Raw genomic sequence first — 17,997 nt, forward strand, 5'->3', positions numbered from 1 at the left:
TTAGAATTTAGAACTACAGTATTCAGAGTCTAGACTTCTGACTTGCTAGTTGTATAGCCACCAGTCAGTAGCCATAGTTAACACTTATATAGACACTGATTATAATTATTGCAAATATTAAAACCTAATATATATAAGACTAAGTAATAACAAATGTCCATCTAATTACTATTACATTTTACTATAATATCTTACTGCCATTACATAATTTAATAATCAAAATTTATTATTATTCATCAATAAACTGCAATAGTATTGATCTTACTACACTCGGATAGCTATCTTTAATAATTATATAAGCACCATAATAATTTTGAAAAATACTGTATTATACACGTATTACGTATAATACATGTATATTGTATAATACACGTATTATACAGATGAAAAATAAAATACGGTATTTTTACATTACTGTTTATAACTATTTTATATTTTATGTTTAATGATATATACTTACAATGTTCTTTGAGAAGTTGAAATATTAAAAAAACTTTTTTCCGTGTGTCGTCTATGTGCTGAGCAGTGTGAGGTGAATGATAAGATGCGACATATTTACTCTCGGTACCATGAACATTAGAGGAAGGACGCCGAACTGTGCATATAAAAGTGGTCCGAAATTATCGCATTCCGCCAGAATGCGCGTCGGACAGTAGTGATGTCGTTTTTATATGTACAGCATAGGGAATTTATTGGTTTTTTTTATAATATAATCTAAATGACGAAACTTATAAATAATTACTATAGAACGTTATTTTAAGACAAAATTGTCCTCGATCGAATATATGTGTTTCTAGTAATATAAGATTTCTATAAAAAGAGATATAGTTGTTTTAAAACATGCATTCGAATTTTGTAATATATATTATATCTATAGGCAATATATTAATATCAATGATTGCGTCTTATCACAATTCACAAGAATAAAATGTAAAATATTATGTACTTGTAGCAACGAATTAAGATTTAATATTATTATTATTCGTGACTTGTAGTAAGTACAATAATATTATTATATAAAATGTCCAGAAACTGTTTTGTTCCTGGATGTCGAGAGGGCTACAAATCCAAAATTAAAATTAATAAATGGCAAGGAATAATAAAAACAACAATGTTTAAGGCGCCCAAGGTAAGATCCTAAAATCTGAATTGTATTCGTTTTAATTTAGTACTTATCAACAAAATTTATAATTTGTTCTAATAGTTAATATTTTAGTTATTAGTTAATTGCTTGGTATTACTATTGAAGGCATACAATTATCTACCTACTTAGAATATTTTCATAAAATTTTCACTCTTAATAACTTGTGTTTTATCTGCATATTATTATTATGTTATAGGATGTACTGCTTCTGGAGAAATGGGTCAAAGCTATCCCACGAACTGATAGAGAATTGCGTCCTGGGATTGATAGTGTATGCGAAAAACATTTTGATGAAACCTATCTTAATAGATATTTTGAAACCAAATTGCCTGATGGTTCAATAAATCAAATAAAAGGGATAGAATAAAATTAAAAAACAATGCGATTCCATCAATTTTCCCAGATTTGCCACAGTATTTAACCATTAAGAGACCGATTGAAAAAATTATTGCAGAAAAAAAGATACTTTTTAATAATAATATTCAAATACAATTGAAAATATTTCAAATACAACTGACCATCTTTCTGAAACTTTTAATCATTTACATGATATATTAAAAAATATGTCATTACCCGATAGATGGTTTTTTATTTATTTAAATAGATCATTGGTATTAGGTAATTTAGATTCAAATTATGAATTAATAAAAAAAATTATAGTATCAAACAATGACTTAAATTTAAAGGTATGGTTTTTAAATGTTAACTAAAACTAATGTCACAAATAATTAATTAAAAATATATTTTATGTATTCATTAGAAATAAGTTAATCAATATAACATATACGTCAGTTACATGTATTGAAGATAAAACAAAAGTACTAAAAATAGTTGATGATTTTGTAATGTGTCCTGGAACTGGAATTGATAATTGGTAATATTATTTGTGGTTTTTCATTTTATTTTTAATTTAAAGTTACCTACCTATTGATGATTTAAACAAATTATACAGTCCAAAATCTGATCAATTTTGTGAGCACATAAATTTAATTTCATTGAATCAAGTTCGTAATCCACGCTGTACTGAGTGTGCCAAAAAAAGGAAATATTTCATGGATACTCAAAGAGTTTCCCTATAACAGATAAATGGAAAACCAACTACAAAACCTATTATAAAGAATGTTATAAAGAATATATAAGAATTATATAAAATGGTTTAATATTAAAGTATGCATACCTTTTTTTTTGTTGTTGTTAAATCGCTGCGCTACAGGGGGGCACTTCATCCTAGGATAGTCCTTCCCCCTGCATCCGCATCGTTTATTTATATAGACCATTTACAAACATAATGAAACTTAAATCTAAGGCGTTGCCTTTACAATGATAGAGGGCTCTACCCCTCTTACTTCCACCTTCGGTGCACATATTATACGACTTAACTACCTTACTCCTGCAGCTCTAGCTATTTTTTGAACCTGCCACTCCTCTTCCTCCTTTGTCGAGAGCCCATTCCCGCGTACGCCTTAACCGCATTCCAGTGGTCCGTCTTCTCCAGCATTTTCGACACCACTGTATCTGGTTCCAGCGCTGCACCAATTCTCACCTCCAACTCTCTTCTGTGTCTCCACCATCTGTCGCACCTAAACAGCGTGTGTTCAGCGTTATCCTCCGGTGATCCGCAGTCTACGCATGCTGGGTTTTCCCGTTTTTTATATTTGTGGAGATAATATCCAAAGCATCCATGGCCCGTCAGCATTTGGGTCAGATGAAAATCAGTCTCGCCAAAGTTCCTCTCGGTCCACTGTCTAACATCGCCAATGAGTCGCTTCGTCCACAAGCATGTCTTGGTTGCTTCCCACTGCGACTGTCATTTCCTATATGTTAGGTCTGTCAACGCCCGTTTCTCTAACATAGTCCCTTCCTTCAATGTTTTGGCTTTCAGTTGCTGCTCTAGCGCTTTGAGGTGTACTGGTATCATGCCAGCAACAACTAAGATGGCATTCGCTGATACCGTACGGTATGCCATGGCTACTCTTAATGCGATTCTCCTTTGAGGTCTCACTAACGTTTGGACGTTTGTTTCGAAGACGAGTGCATCTGCCCAGACCGGGGCTGCGTAGAGCAGTTGATTTTGCACTGCCAGCGCGACGACTTTCCTCCTCCGTTGTCTGGCTCCTCCCATGTTGGGAAGAATTTTCATCAGGGACTCGGCTGTGGCTCCTGCTCTATTTGCCACCGTCTCTATATGGTGTTTGAAGCCCAACTTCCTGAATAGTTGCACACCGAGGTATTTGAGGTTTTCACTCGGTTCCACGGGTACCCCGTTCACCGTAAAGACTGGCACTTCATAGCCTCTCTTTCTAATGAGCATCACTGCTTCTGTCTTGCCGGCTGAAAGGGTTAGTCCGGCATTTTCTATCCAATCGGCTACCTTCGCCAGCGTGTTATTCGTCACCTCCTCAAGTATACTTGTGGTGCGGCCCGTCGCCACTATCGCCACGTCGTCTGCAAAGGCTACTAGAGATGTAGACGACTTTCCGTCAACATTGCCGCCAGTATCTACTCCGAGGAGTCCGTCGTACATGAGGTTCCACAATAATGGGCCCAGGACTGAACCCTGTGGAACCCCGCATGTCGTAGGCCAAACCTTTCCTTCATAATTGACCTCCCTGTCGCTAAGATAGCTCTGCAGGATTTTGACGAGGTACTGAGGGAACTGTCTTTCTCGCACCGCCTTTAGGATGTTCTCCCATCTCGCCGAATTGAAGGCGTTCGCCACATCTAATGCTACCACTACACACAGCTTCCTCCTGTATCGTGGTCCCGATCCAACTTTCTCGACCGTTTCCATCACTTTCTGTATGGCGTCGACCGTGGAACGCTTCTTCCTAAAACCAAACTGTCTGTCGTTGAGATCTCCGCTCTCGATCAAGTGTTTTTCTAAGCGCCCCTTTACCAGTCTCTCAAACAGTTTTCCAATGGTGTTCAACAGACAGATTGGTCTGTATGAAGACGGGTTTTCTAACGGTTTGTCTCCTTTCCGCAGGAGCACCAGCTTGGCCGCCTTCCACGGGGTAGGGAAGATGCTGTTCCTGAGTAGGCAGTTAAAAATATTCCGCATGATCTCCGGTCTCTTGTAAGCGACTTCACGTACTATCGCATCAGGCACCCCGTCCGGTCCTGGTGCCTTCCCCAACGGAATCTTCTTACTTAAATCCCGGATCTCCTCGCACGAGACGTCCGTGAATAGGTTATAACTGTTTACTGTTGGCCAGACGATTTTGGGATCCTTGGGGAATAATCCCTCTACAACTGCTTCTAACCTTCCGGGTATGGAGAGTCCAGGGATCGGTCTTTTACCCATTATTTTCCTGGTAACCAATTTATAGGGGAGACCCCATGGGTCCTTCTCGACTTGCTCGCAAAGGTTCCTCCAGCAGGCTTCTTTGTTGTCTCTGATAGCCTTTCTAAGTGCATTTCTCGCGGTTTGGAATTCCTGCCGACATTGTTCCTGCACCTCCACCGATTTGTGACGCGTTCTCTTACTTCTACACCTCGCCTTCTTGCAGTTGTTCCTCAAATCCGTTATATCACTGCTCCACCAGTATACTGGTTTCTTTCCCCTCCTATACCCTATACTCCTATAACCTGACCTTTCGGCATGCAACTGTCACACGCCCCCACAAGGTACCTGTCCAGCGCAGTATATGCAGCTATAGGATCTACTTCTTCTTCACCGACGTTGCTTGAATTTATGTATTGTACCAGTTTTCCCTTGTCAAGCTTTCTCCATGCCCACTTTGTTCCTGGCTGATGTATATCTACCTGCTTTCCGCTTGAGAATTTATATACAAGGTATTTATGCAAAGACCCAGTATACTCTTCCAGGACTTCCCAGTCTCGGACCATGTGGTTCCCGCTTCTTGTGACGAAGGTTATGTCAATGTGGGACCTTGATATTCCTCCATTGTACGTTCTACAGAATGTTGGTCTGCCTCCCTGGTTGCATGCCACCATGTCCATGCTGGCCATCATGTCCGCTAATGCTCGTCCTTTGGGATCTTCTCTATGATCTCTCCAGACTGGCGATTTGGCGTTAAAGTCCCCTGCGACAATAACGACTCCTTTGGCATTCCTAACACTACCCTCCAGCTTGTCCAACAAATCTACAAATAAGGTATATTCAGTGTTAGGTGACCACTAACATGAATATATTGTGACTTCTTCCAAGGTAACCCATCGGAAGCCTGCGTTGTTCCTAGGACCAACCTCTCACACCCGGGTCGTAGGATTGGCTATGACCACAGCCGCTTTGTTTGTAATATCAGGGAACCATCCTTCCTCTTCTGATCTACTGCGATAGGGTTCGCTGATAATTATGACATCAGCACCACGATCGTTTGCTGTAGCCATTAAGAGATCCTGAGCGTTTCTCCCACCGTCAATGTTGATCTGTATGATATTTATCATACTGACCGTGTTTCTGCTGCTTGAGATGTGGACTCCTTCCCTTTGCTGCCGATGGCAGTGATCACCTCTTGGTGTCCTAATGCCTCTTTTTTCAAAGCCTGCTTGTCCGTTGTTATTTCTTGATTTAGGACCTTGGTAAACGTCGCCGGGACTTCTCGTTCTACAACGAAGTCCTTGGCCTGGTGGCCCAGAGCTCCGCATCTCCGGCAGCAGGTCGATCTGTCCGGCTCTGTGCAATTCTGGGAGACATGTCCCATAGCAAGGCATCTAAAGCAGCGAGTGCGGGTCTGCCCAAGGTGGACTCTGCAGTTCACCAGCCCGAACCTCGCTCTGCGTTTCTCCACTAGTTTGTGAGCTACTGCCGCTGGGAGTAGCGCAACCGCCACCTGGGAGCCACCAAAGTCCCTGCGGAGACTGATGATCTGTACATCCTTCTTTGGTAGACCTGACACCGAGGCCAGTGCCTGTGTGACTTCATCCCTGTCCGACCAACTGTCGACATCCCTCAACTCCACCACGCTCCTCTGCGAAAGCACACTGACAGTCACCGCTTCACCTTCGACCAGCTTAGATATCTCCTCCTTGAGTGCGCCGATGGTTGTCTCCTGCTCGTTATCTTCTAGTAGCATGTCGCCGTTACGAGTCTTGCGCATGGCTTTTATTTTTTCCCCGGAGGCGATACTAGAGTCGCCTCGCAACTTCTTCGCTAGAGCTGGAAAAGCGTTAGCATCCGTTCGGATTGAGATTGCTGGGTTCCTCGGCCTCACAATCTTTTGCGCCTGCGATGATTCTTTTTTTTGGTCGACAGGGCCGTCGCTCTTAGGCCGCCTATTCACCGCATCAGTCCACTCCTCCTGGTTACCGTCCGCGAGCCCTCGCAGCTTGGTCAGCTCAACGGGTTTCGCCTGGGAAGTAAGTATCCCTTCCATCTTCTCAAGCTGTCGCGAGTGGGCCGCAATGTCTGCTTCCTTTCGGGCAAGAGACTCCGTCACCACGGTTAGTATGTTGACATCACGTTGTGACGGACCGTTCGTCTTCACTGCCTCAACAAGCATCCTCCTGGCTTTCCTGAGACTCGATCTTTTCGTCAGGACGATGTTCAGCAGATTGGTGATCTTGTTGATCGCCTCCCTCACGCCATCCGCCTTCACCCGCTTGATGCTGGCTTCCTCTTTAATGAGCGTACTCCTGATCTCCATCAGGATGGACAGCTCCCTAGCCTCCGCGGACAACATAGTCGATATATTGAGCGCAGTCATATCAGTTTCTATGGCTACTGCGGCCGCCGTATTAAGATCGTCAATTGTGTCGGGTCTGCCCGTACTCAGATTAGTAAGTCCGCACTCATCAGACCCGGCTAGATGGCTTGGCTTTAGCCCGGGGTCAGAAGCATCCGAGGGGTCCATGGCCGAGGGTGGGAACCAAATCCGAAGGTATCAGTTCCCAGTGGCCATAAACTACCTAGAAGCTTATTCCAATATGCGCCGATACTCACTGTCCCTATCCGAGGGGATTGCCCTGGCCCTGAAGGGATGGGATTGGTCCGATTTCCACCAAACTTGGCTGTGAAAAACGGTTTGTCTCCCAGATGTTTTTTTTTGTCAAGTTTTAGAAGAATTCCTTCGGTTTAAGAAAAAATCCCTTGGAAGGGATTTTATGCTGCCAGACTATGGAAGGGACTTGTAAGGGGCGGCAAGCCAATGTTATCGGTGAAAGAACGGACTCTGTGGGTTGATTCCCCTGATACTCGACGGAGAAAAAGCTGTTGCGCCGGAATTCCCGTTTTCCACACGGCGGCTTTGGGCGGCCGTGTGAAAGGATAGGAGGTAAAGAAAAACTCTGTTTACTTACCCGCTATTTGTCGCGCGAACTTGAGTCTCACCGTTTTCCTCGAAAAGCCCAGATGGTGTGGAGACCGGAAAAAACGAATTTTCTCGGCGGCTGCGGTACTTAATGCTGCGCCCGATGTGCAGAACGGTGCGGGAGCACCCGGTTGATTTTAATCGGGTCGACTTGAAACCGACACCGACCCGAACGCGCACTTTTTAGACGAAAATCGAGTTCTGCGTAACCCGGTAGCTAGATACGCACGTAAAACACTAGAATTGAGTTTTCTCGGCGAATACTAAACCGGTTTCAACACGGTTTATATCTATAGCTCGGAAATTTAATTCCTCGTCGATTGGTACCAGGCGCGTAAAAAACGGTGCACTAAAAATAAGTGAAAAAACGGTTACAAGCGGGAGCGACGCACGAACACGTCCGATCACCATGACAATACCAAAGTATGCATACCTAGTTAATAAGTTGTGAAGTTGAAAATAATACAATTTAATTTGTTATTCTCTAGTTAAACCTAACTTGGTCCATCTTTGGATGGAACTATGGTAGTATATTAAATCATTGTATAAATCTAACCTAACTTGTTGCTTGTGAAACTAATTCCTGTGTATACTAAATTATATGTTATGAATTTTTGTAGTATTAAAAAAAAAAACATGAAGTTCCGTTTTTATTAGCATGAATTGCTAGTGAGACTGTATTCTGTGAGTATTAAATTCTATGTTCTTTGTGTTGTATCAAAAAAAAAAAACAACAAAAAATTATTATAATTTTTGTTTAAATAGGTTACAAATTTACAAGCTAAAGTAAGATTGTTAAAACAACAATGTGCAGAAGCATCTGCAAAATCTATAGAAGAAGCAATTATAGAGATGCCAGAAAATCAACAGGAAGCTGTTCGCGCTTGCTTTGCAGCAGCAAAAAAACATAATGTTAAAGGTAATCGATATACTATTAATTGGATTTATGAATGTTTGTTGATTCGTATCAAGAGCAAAAAGGTATATGAACATTTTCGTTCTAAAAACATACTGACTTTACCTTGTGTGGATACCCTGCAAAAGTATATACAAAAAATGTCTAGCCAGTATGGCTTTCAACAAGCTACTTTTAATATTTTAAAAATAAATCTTCATCAATGAAACCTGAAGAAAAACGAAGTAATTAATTTGTTGGGAAATATAAGTGTCTTTATTGCAGGGTTGATTATGTACATTGTACATGATACATTTTTATTTTAGTATGATACTATTTTATTGACGTTGATAAAAAAATAATAATATTGTTTACAATGATGTTTATTGTATAAACTTATTAGAATATAAGTACTGTCCTATATTATTGCTCAACCCTGCTAGATAATTTTTAATGAACTTGTAATATATAATGCTAAAACTTTTAGGAACCTTACTTCTAGACGAAATGAAGTTAAGTGAATCTGTTTCATTCAATAAAAAAACGTTTGAAATAAATGGTCTAACAAATTTAGGTGACTATACTCCCCAGCATCAAACAAATAAAAAAGGAGACCGTGCATTAGTCCTTATGTTCCAACCATTTCGTGGTAAATGGGTGGAATCTTTGGCATGATTTTTAAGTAAAGGTTGTGCATCAAGTACTGTGTTACACAAAATTATCATTGAAGCAATTCTTCTACTGGAAAAATCTGGTTTCAATGTAGATGTCGTAACGACTGATGGTGCCACATGGAACCGCAGTATGTGGTCAAAATTTGGTATTTTTAAAGAAAATATAAGTTGTACGCACATTTATGATAAATCCAAAAGATTATGGTTCGTATCTGATTTCCCACACCTTGAAAAAAAACATGCGAAACTGTATGGTTAAGCAAGAAGAGTTTTGGGTTAGTATTTTTATTTTATACTATAAACTTAAACAGTATAGACTGTATCCAGTATTCATTCACAATGTTTCTTATTTTTATTATTATTTGAAGTATTAAATCTATACTTTGAATTTAATATGTTTTAGACCCCAGATGGAGTTGTTAAATTTAAGCATTGGGATGCTGTTTTGGCTTCAGAGAATTAATCTGGATATAATTTAAAAATTTGTCCAGAGCTTTGTGTATATGATGTGCATCCAAACCCATACCAAAAAAATGAACGTTGGCAGAGCATACAGGGTAAATGATGAACACACAAACTGGTAGTGCTTAGAAGGAATGCATTCAAATGAATAGCTTTCATTCATAGTAAATTTAAATATAATTTTAAAAGTTGTTGAGAATTAAGAGAAAAAGTTTTTATACAAATTAAACATGTTAAAAACTAAATAACTTATATCTATTTAAACAATTTATTATCATAAATTATACTAATACAGTTTTAAAATTATTAAGGATTTAGATTGATTTAGTTTCTTTTTAACAAGATGAATGTGAATTAGTTCCCTTTTTAAAAGCACTGCACATTGGTGATTATTACTTTACATATTGGTCATTAATGTATAATATGAATTGTATAGTTTTTCGGTGAAAAAACGGCTGTAGCAATGGAGGCTTATAGGGAAAGTAATATTGACTTCAGTGATTCTGAACCTACTGTTACTTTTATACGACGTATAATCAATTGATTAAATTTATGGATTCTCGTACATCAAATAATGCACTTCACTATAATTCTTTTGAATATCAGGTAATGTATTTGAAACATAATTGCGTGTTAATAGTTAGTAGTAGGTACTTATGTACCTAAATATTCAAAATATAAATAACTAACTTTAGTATTGTTAATTTAAGGCTATCAAGGATTTTCAGCATTATTTAGAAATATGGAACAATGTTGCACGTGAAAAAGGTTATTACTTCTTAACCGATAGTACGTATTATGGATAACAGATTTCATTAAAAGCTATTATAGAAGTTTTTGATTATCTGCGACTTAAATGTGATTATCAGTTCCTTATGACATCTCGATTAAATCAAGATAATCTAAAAGTAATAATTTATTTGGCTTAACCAGTCTATTCCTTTATTAACATTGGTATCTTATTATTTTTGTAGAGATTTTTTTCAATGATGAGAAATTCCTGCGGTTCCAACGAACATCCTGATTCAGTTCTATTTATGCAAATATTTAGGCTAATCAGTTCATACTCCTTTGTGAAGCCTCCCAAAGGAAGTAATATTTCTAGAGGAGAAATCCTATCATCATTATTCAATATACATGATTTAAATACCCCAGACAATAAACGATTACAATTTCTACAATCTATTGACTATATAGTAGAAAACGGCTGTGATGATCCAGATATGTCTTCTATAAATGTACAGATAAAACATAACTACACAACACCTATAATTGGCAATATAGCTGTTACAAGTGATCCAGTATTGGCGTATATTAGTGGTTATGTAGCTAGAAAAGCCTCTAGATTCACTAAATGTCCAATTTGTCTTGATTCGTTGACGACATCTCAAACATTGTCAAGAGACATTTTAATTGAAGGTATATCCCATGGACATTTGCTTAAACCTTCCACAAATCTATTTTACCTCATTAAGTCATTGGAATCTGCTACTCTGAAAATGGTGGCTACAGGAGAATTATCCTCAAATACTATCTTCAAAATTATTGACACATTTGGAGAGGTTGGGTCAGCACAATTAGTTGGGTGTAGTGATATGCAACATAAGCATGGATTAACATCAGCCATAATCAATTTTTTTTAGTTACGAGAATGCATTTTATTTGCTCTCGAAACAATTCGATTGAAAATTCCAAAAAAGAAAAAACAAGACTTCATCGAAAGTCAGCCAAGTTAATTTAACTATTTTATAAATTATTTTTTAATAAATTTAACAGAGAAGTTACATAATAAGCTGTATTAGATTATTTTACATACCTACATCAATCATTTATTGAACACATTTGTTGATTGACAATGTCAGTGTCTAAATAATTATTATAGTTATGCAACATTTCATAAAATACCTTACTTCACATAATATATCATTATCATTAGTTATAGAAGTATTTACTGTTATAAGTAAGTTATTCTCTTCTTATGGTGTTAAAAAATATTTTTATATTTAATTGAATCATAGGTAAGGCATAACATTTATAATAATGTATAATATTATATTGTATTACAAATATATTCGACCTAGTTGTGACTCAGATTATAGTCTGTGGTTGTGATATGAATTAGATTTAATTTGCGATTTACGGGATTTTTACGACTTCGTAGTTCGTAAGTACTTATTCAGAAATAAGTGTAAACATAATGACTGAATTAGTTATAAAATGTTATTTATTTATTATAAATATACTTTCTCAGAATATTATATTTTATCCTCCAAATGGATTATGGATATAAAATGGACATTGAGCCTTTGAGGCTTTAGCTTATTATGTAGATGCCAGACATACAATCGTAAATCGTAAGCGGTGGCAGCAAATACAATAAAATGTATATAGTAAAATTTGGTAACAGCGATTAGAGAAACGTAATAAAACGCATGAATTTATATTATATTACCTATAGATATATAGATATATTATGTATAAAAATTCGAATTTATTTGTTAAAACAACTATATCTCTTTTTATAGAAGTCGTATATTATTGGAAACATATATATTCGATCGAGAACAACTTGGTAATGAAAAAACGTTTTATAGTAATTATTCATAAGTTTCGTCATTTAGAGTATAATAATAAAAAAACAATACATTTCCTATGCTGTACGTTTAAAAACGACATCACTACTGTCCGACGCGCATTCTGGCGGAATGCGATAATTCTTGACCATGTTTTTACGCTTCGTTCGGCCGTGTTCGGCGTCCTTCCTCTAATGTCCATGCTCGGTACTTTCGAAATAATAATCATAATTTAGGTTTGATTTAGAGTGGCGTGATCTCATTATAATAATTTACATATTTATAAAAATATTTCGTTATCGCAGGCGCTGCCCTCTACTATTACTATTATTATTATCGGTCTCAAATAATAAAAAATATAGTCGCACATAATTTACCATCTCTATCAAGCAATATAATCTTACCCTTTCCGTTTCAGTGTGCTTCAACTGAAATTTATAAAATAGAACACTCAATACAAAATAGCAAGTCACTTTTAGAGACAGTACGTAAATCCACTCAATAGCTACAAGTTATATCTGAATAATAAAAAAAAAATGTCATTTGTTAGCTCATTAGATAGTTGTAACGAGAATCGATGAACGAAAGTCATGTAAGTACAAAATAATATGTTTTTTATATAATTTATATTTATTAGTTATATTTTGGAGATGACTAAATACAATATTTTTATTTTGTATAATACTGAACTATGTTGGTTCGGACGGTTCCGAATGTTGGTATGCGCCCAACACTATGGGCCGAAGGACCACTCGGTAATGCCCGAGAACAATGTAAGTACCACAACACGACCAATTATAAGGTGAACGCCGACTAAGTGACCGATAGGCAACCAAATGTACTTATACACCTTATAAATTGCAAGTAGGCAATTCTTGCGCTCGACGACGACACGGAGGAATGGGAAGAGAAATATATATATGAGATAAACAAGGGAAGTAGGATAATATAAGTTAGTTAATGGGGCCGAGGGGCCCTGTGATCGATCCGGTCTGGTGCAATGACCACAGGGGGGAACTATCGATATGGGACGACTTAAAAAGACTTATAATTAAGGCAGGTGAAGGAGGGCTGGAGACTGGTCGGCTGATGACTGATACGACTGGACGACCACACACCACGGCGGGTGCTGGTGGTCTTACGCGGTGACAACCTCAATGGTGCTGACGTGATGGTGGAGCAGCGTCACGCAGTAGTCGGAAGACGCTGGATATGGTGAATAAATCAATGAGGTGATAATATGGTGAAGAAACTTACGAAGTGTGTCGTGGTATGAGGGTGTTTATTTTGTTTCTTCACAGTGAAGATAATCCGTGAGTGATAGATCACGGAAGAATAATGACAATAGTAAATAGTAATACACGTTATTGCGCTCAATGTGACTAACAAAACATCAAAAACAAAAAAACGTACACAAAAGGTACGTAATAAAAAATAATAATAATACAATAAGGGCGTTGGCCGCAGAGTAATAACAATAATAATAATGATAAATTAATAAGAGATAACATATGATAATATACAACGGCAAAGCTGACCAATAATTAAATAATATAATAGAAACACAAAGAAAATAAATATATAGATAGTATAATAATATTAAGATAATTTATAATTATATAATATTATATATATTATATAATATTATAATTTATAATTATAAAAAATCAAGACTCATAAGCATTTCTACATTAATAATGATTTTTTAATTTTTTTATTACAATGTTATCCAAATTTAAAAAATAAAACAAGTTTATTTTTATTTATATTTAATATATATTTTTTTAATTTAAAATTTTATTCTACGGGCATTGAGTTCAGCGAATTCGGTAATAATATTGTCAAAATTGATTGTCAAACCAATTCATGCTCCATAGATGAAATAGCAAGTGAGTTTAATCATTCTTGACTCGTTGTGGATCTCTGCCACGTCTTCAGTGAATTTCCCAAGTTACTAAAAGACCTTTCTGCTTCTGCTACAGTTACCGGGATAGTACAAAATATTCGGAGACTAATACACACGTTTACAAAAATTGTTTGCACATTTTTTGTGTAAATGGAATTTAATAGTTCGAGTGGTTTTTTTGAAATATTGAAGAATATATAGTTTTCAGATGTAAAATTTCTTGACACATACTTTCAGATAAATCAGATTTGTATTTTTGTACAAGTGGTTTTGTTTTCATTTCTAATTCTTCATTTGTCAGCAATAAAAAGTTTAATAATGGCTAAAATATGTTACAAATATTTTTGATCGCTTGAAATCGATGTTCTAAGTCTGAAAGAATAAAGTCAATTGTGTAGTAAATCACATCATTTCTAAATACCGTTTCAGGTTCAGTATTTTCAGAAGTTTCATCAATAAATGTTTTTTTCTTTTTATTCGTCTAGTATTATCTCCGAAATGTTGAACTATTTGCATTTCTTTAGCTACTTGTTGCGTTTCTAATAAAATTTGGGGCCAGCTATCTCGTATATTTTGTAGGTCATTTTTCAAATCTGATAGCAAGTTAATTTCTACATCTACTGATATTCCTCTTTTTTGTGTAATAAAATTTCTTAGATCAATACACGATAATATTTTATACCAAAACGAAGACATAATCAAGCTTTTAAACGAAGTGAAATATTTTTTCATTGATTTAGCTTCACTGTGATTTTTTTCTGGAAGTGTTTTACCAAGTTCATTTATTACACGATCCAATGCATTTATGATACTAGGTAATTGTTTTGAAATGGGATGAATTGCATGAATATGTGAACTCCATCGAGTGTTTGATTGTGAATGCAATGAATTCCCTATTTCATCTTTTAAAATACTCCACCTAGCTGGACTTGAACTAAAAAATACATATAACTGTTGTATGTAACCAAAATAAGTTACAACTTTAGGACAGATTTTAGCAGCATTAACAACCAATAAGATTAAGTGAATGAGCGGCGCATGGTAAGTATAAAGCCAAGTCATTTTTTTCGAGTAAAAGCGATTGCTCTCCTTTTATTTTCCCGGACATATTGGCTTCATTGTCGTAGCCTTGCCCCCTACAATCCATAAGTGGAATTTTATAATTTTCAAGTCTAAAAATTAATTGATTGGCAATGCCTTTTCCAGTTTTTTCATTGAAATTTATGAATTCAATAAATCGTTCATAAATGTTGAATATTTCAGTTTTTTCATTTTGTGAAACATATCTTAATATTAAAACATTTTGCTCTTGGTGAGAAACATCTGGGGTAGCGTCTGCAATAATTGAATAATAAATTGCATTCTCACGTTGTTTTAAAATAGTTTTCATAACTTTATAACTACACAAAGAAATAAACTCATTTTGACTTTTCCATAATAAACGATGAGCACTACCTTTCATTGATTCACCTTTTATTTGGGATTGTTTTATCATAGTTAAATGTTTTCGAGTTATTTCATCATATTTGCCTAGAAGTTCTAAAACACCCAAGAAATTTCCATTATGTATATCACCAATTGTAGAATTATCTCCTTGAAATGACAAACCTCTTGATCCCAAAAATAAAGTAACATCGAGTAACCTACGTAAAATAGCTTTCCATTTGTTAGCCTCGCACTTGATTTGTTTTTGAAGAGTATAATCAACGCCTTGACCTATCAGTGACTGTTGTAAAATTTTCCATTCTAAAAATAAATTCCCGTGAACCTTACTATTTTTGTGAGTAGGAAGTTTTGAGTACAATTTTTTCCATGTTGTTTTATGAGAACAATAACCTTCTCTTTTAGCTAATACACTAATAGTATTTGAAGTTTCGGTTAAATTTGTGTGAAATAAAATACAAGGTAAACAGTGTAAAAATTGTTTAGTCTCACTCCAAATTAACCAATCTTGAGGAAACGATTCGTGATTATTTGATGGTTTTGTATAAAGCATAAATTACTAAAAGACTTACCATTTATATCTTTTGGCATATAGGTACTTTACGAAATCGACTAGTTCTGGAAATTTTGGTGCACAACAAACAATCATACCACGAACTGACCTAGAAACTGTAGTAGGCCACATTCCAGGGTCCTTCAAATACAGATATGCCACTAATGTCGGTGAAATTAATTTTTTTGGTTCACTTTCACATGAATTAGAATCAGTGTTACTTGTAGAGTCAATATTAGTTTCGTCTGGGTCGAAAATTGCCACATAGTCTGGATGTGGCATAGACGAATCGTTATTAACAAGCACTTCAGTCTTCGATGTTAATTTAAAAAAATTTGTGATAGAAATACGACCCTTTACTTCTTTAGCATCTTTTTCTAATTTTTCTTTGCGTTTCAGAGCACCTGATTTATGCTTATACATTGTATAAATTATTATAAAGAATTATTATAAAAAGAAACAAATAAATTCACGGATTCGGATTTCGATAAACACGACACGATGTATTGCGCAATACTGATTAAATCTAGCCAACGAGCTGGAATACTAGGTATTAAAGTCTAATAAAAGATAATAATAATCTAATATCGTTTACAATCGATAAAGAAGACGTAAACTGCAATCACGATAATTTCTAGGTAATCAATGGTTTACAATCATTAATCAGTGACTAAATATATATATATTTATATTTCATAAAATGTTATTTTACAATATTATTGAATATAAAATAAATATTTCTACAACATTTACAAAAATTACAAATACAATTTCAACGGGCCCACGGGCCCTTAAAATAGCCGGGCCCCTGTAACTCAAGGTCCATCAGCCCCCCATGTGGGGGCCCTGGGTGGGCAGCTACATCTCCAACTACTTATTGGAAGATTTCACCATCAGTCGCTTATATTAAAATATTAAACAATGATGTGAAGATTAGATAAAGGGGTTCGCTGATTCTGAAAGAGATACCATTTTTTAAAATATGTATTACCTATATTGTAATAGAATCAGTTACTGTCTCAGATAAGAGATATTTTTTTAAGTTAAGTTTCGTCAAAACATGACTTGGAAGCTCAATGTATAACCATTTGTAAGCATTGTTGGCCTTGTTAGCCATAAGTATTGAACAAAAATCTGTCTACAATATGAAAACCAAGTAGATAGGAGTATGGAATTGTAAAAAGAACTTGATAATTTATTGCAGGGGCGCCGTTTGGGGGGGGGAGCAATGTGTCTTTTGGCGACCCTATTTTTTCATGTACTATATAATATGGCCTGGTCTTACAAGTTACAAAATCCAAAAAATTACCTTGATAGGTAAAATAATGGTCACAAGTTAAACCATTAATTTCATAATATAAATAAATTTGGTCGTATTATTGATATAATAAAATAAAACATATCGCTTATAAGTCATAAGTAGGTTTAGGTATAGCAATATTAATGTATAGTGTAATAAAATTATAATTTAAAATAGAATATTCCATAATCAATGGTAAGAGACACTAAGAGTATTTTTAGAATAGAATAATTATTGCTGGCGGTGCTCAGCATGGCGAGTTACTTCGATATCTAAATATACTATAAAAATAAATATTGATCTTCGTGATTCGGTAGTGCTCTGCGTCTGCAAGGGAAATTGGAAAGTGAGTGGGGATTATCGTTATCGACTGCAGTATGATCTACGAGACACATCGATGGAATTATGACTATAACCACAGAATAGTTATAAATAATTAATAATAATAATATTATTATTAATAATTTTTCTGTGCTATGATTATGATCACGAAAGACTAATAATTATCCGTGGTTATTGATTTCGTTCTGAACTGTTCAATAAAATATTATAAATTTTTCATTATTTAATTATTTTAATAATAATGGGAAAAGTTAATACACAAAAAAGAAAAAGTGGTACTACTCGACTTCAAGAAAAAAATAAAAAACTCTTGCTGGTCAGAAATTGACAAAATGTTTGCGAAGTTCCAAACCAACGCCAATAATAAAGTAAGTTCAAAAGTTTAAATAATAGATTAAAAATCCTATTGTATTATGAGTTATGACCATTATTT

At 35.5% G+C, this 17,997-nt stretch overlaps 2 pseudogenes; both read left to right on the forward strand.

Annotated features, from left to right (window-relative positions):
* The first annotated feature begins 1,021 nt into the window (after positions 1 to 1,021).
* LOC126555144 (uncharacterized) lies at positions 1,022 to 9,448 on the forward strand (annotated as a pseudogene).
* A 70-nt stretch (positions 9,449 to 9,518) lies between these two features.
* LOC126555148 (uncharacterized) lies at positions 9,519 to 10,471 on the forward strand (annotated as a pseudogene).
* Positions 10,472 to 17,997: the final 7,526 nt, after the last annotated feature.

The sequence above is a fragment of the Aphis gossypii genome, unplaced genomic scaffold, assembly GCF_020184175.1.
Source record: "Aphis gossypii isolate Hap1 unplaced genomic scaffold, ASM2018417v2 Contig00725, whole genome shotgun sequence".
NCBI classification, from domain to species: Eukaryota; Metazoa; Arthropoda; class Insecta; order Hemiptera; family Aphididae; genus Aphis; species Aphis gossypii.